This window comes from Otolemur garnettii, unplaced genomic scaffold (assembly GCF_000181295.1).
Source record: "Otolemur garnettii isolate 467f Iridium unplaced genomic scaffold, OtoGar3 scaffold00755, whole genome shotgun sequence".
Lineage (NCBI taxonomy): Eukaryota > Metazoa > Chordata > Mammalia > Primates > Galagidae > Otolemur > Otolemur garnettii.
In genome coordinates, this window is record NW_003853150.1 from 8,271 (window position 1) to 10,864 (window position 2,594).

The 2,594-nt window shown below is 37.6% G+C and overlaps 1 pseudogene; it reads right to left on the minus strand.

Annotated features, from left to right (window-relative positions):
* Positions 1–68: 68 nt before the first annotated feature.
* Positions 69–568, minus strand: LOC100953436 (annotated as a pseudogene).
* Positions 569–2,594: the final 2,026 nt, after the last annotated feature.

Consider the following 2,594-nt stretch of genomic DNA (forward strand, 5'->3'; position numbering starts at 1 on the left):
GGATTCGAACCCGCCACCTTAGGTGTATGTGGCTGGCGCCTTAGCCGCTTGAGCCACAGGCGCCGAGCCTCCAGGACTGTTTTTAATTCAGTGAGAGTAGCTTCTTCCAGAGGAGGTGCAGTGGTCACTGTGCACAGCACCTCTCCACAGTGAACCCTCATCATGGTGGAAAAGGCAGAATGACTCCTTGGGTATTGCTCAAGTGGCCGTTTTCAGCAAGCAAATTCATCAGGTTGGACGTGACGGGAGAAAATGGCTCTTTCGCCGTGATGTCCTTTAGGCTTTTCACTTTAACAGAGCGTTTCACATAGGGATTCAAAATAGAAGCAACCGTTTTAGGCTCCTTCAGGAGTTGTGATACTCTCAACAACTCCTTTTCTCCTTGTTCCAGCTTATTCTGTTTTGATGCAGCAGAATACAGAGCAGTGGCATAGCGACCTTCAACACCATGTATCTGAACAGGTGGCCGCAGGAGCTTGGCGAATGGCCTAGCCACAGAGGTACTGAAGCTTTGCACCTGCCGGGAGATCCCGGACACTGCTGGGGCTGCCATCTTCTCCCGGGTGGTTGTAGGTCAAACCCAATTATGCAGTTTTAAATGGTTGAGGCAGTGTGGGAGATGCTTTTAAATGAAGTGACGCTGCTCTGTTTGGCCTCCCAATGGCAGCAGCACCTTTTTAGCCTATCAGTGGTGATTTTATGGAACCTCATCCCTGGCAGAAAGTCCTGAGCCCGTGAACACTTCGGTGTTAGATGCAGGGCTCTGGGGGATGCTGGATTTGTCAGATCTCTCATAAGGCAACATTAGCTGGGGCTATTTTTCATTTCTGCAACAATTTTTACCTAAGAAACCTGGAAATGATAAGGATTTCAAAGAAGGTGCTGAAAAAGCGAGGGTTGGTTGTCACGTTCTTAGAGAAAGGAAGTAAGAAATTTAGGGGTTATTCTCTCATTCCTGATTAGTATTTTATATTTCACTTATATGTTCACTACTTAATAATGATCCTCTGTGGTTAAAAGATAGAGTCCATAACTCTTTCCATATTAATACCTCAGAGACTCTATGCCTATGTAAATAAACAAATCTAAAAGAAAACAAGTAGACAACAAACAAACAAAAAAATGAATGGAGCTTTTGTAAAATTTCAATAGACATTCATAATCACAGGATTTGGCCTAAAACTAAATCCATTTCTAATATTGAAGCTCATGTTCAATTTGTCTGACATTTATTCATGTACATTATGGTTTTATTTGCCTCACATATATTTCATTATCTTTTCAATTCTGTAAATGATACAAAGATTCAAGTTTTTTATATATGCACCTTGGTTTCCTCACTTTTAAAATAAAAATAACAGTCTTTTATATACTTTGGAAGAGTTGTGGGAGTCAAACATCTATTTGAAGATAGAAATTATTTATGTGGGTCCTGGCCCAAAACTGCAAAAATAAAACACACAGACAAAAATTATAAAAAAAAAAAAATAAAAATACTTTTTTAAAAAACTAATTCATTATACTACATATATAGTCTACCTATATAGTCTCTTAGAAATCATGTTAAAACAAAGAACAATGATTCTAGCGCATTACTATATATATGGTAATCGTAATCATTTTTTTTTCTGAAAACTTTATTGTTGGGGATTCATTGAGGGTACAAGATGTATCACACACTGAGACCCCACACCCCTCTCCTTCCCTCTCTCTGCTCTTCCTTTCCCCCACCTTCCTGCCTCACTCTCTCTCTCTGCTCTCCCCTCTTAATCATTTTTAATTAGACAAATGATTCACTTCACCTGTTTAATGACACCCAACGTTAGTAAGCAAACAAGATTCAGTTGTCACGTCTTCTCCCTAGTTTTCTAGTTTATTAAGGTTGATGTTCAGAATTCCTTCTTGATTCTGTAAAGTGGTGCTATTTTAAATCTTTTTAGGTTGTTCCCCTAAATTTATAATCTGCATTATATTCTAATACAGCTTGGGGAATTAAAAAAAATAGTATATAATCAGGAGTCTGAACTCTTAAGTCTTTTGCTTATTATCATTCATGTTTAATATTCTCCTCTGCCATATAGTATACCAGCAAAATCAAAACCATTGCATTTGAAAGAGATGAAAGAAGTCTTAGAGTTTACTTACCTGTTAAAAAGGTGGCAACTGAAGCCAACGGGGTTAAATGACTTTTACATAGTTACCCTCTTAGGAATGGCAGTTATGTTTGGAATGCATAGTTCTTAAGTTTAGACCCATTTTTTGCTTCCATTTTTTTCTCAAGAAGTTTACAGTTTTCACATGCAAAGGAAGGTTTAAAAGACATTCCAAGAATATCTAAATACCACCATATCACATTAGTCAACTTATAGTCTTTTTATTAACAAAAACAGTGATAAATAATTAACTTCATGTTAATCTTGGAAAAAGGAGAAGTCATAAGATGCTGTCCTTACTCATGAAAAGTTAGAGGGAGGACAGGCATGGGAACAAATAATGACAATTGTGGGAGTCAAGTGCTATGCAATAAAGACAACTGCAAAGTATTTTAGGAGAAATGTAATCAACACATAAAGCAATAATGGAAAACATAAGAA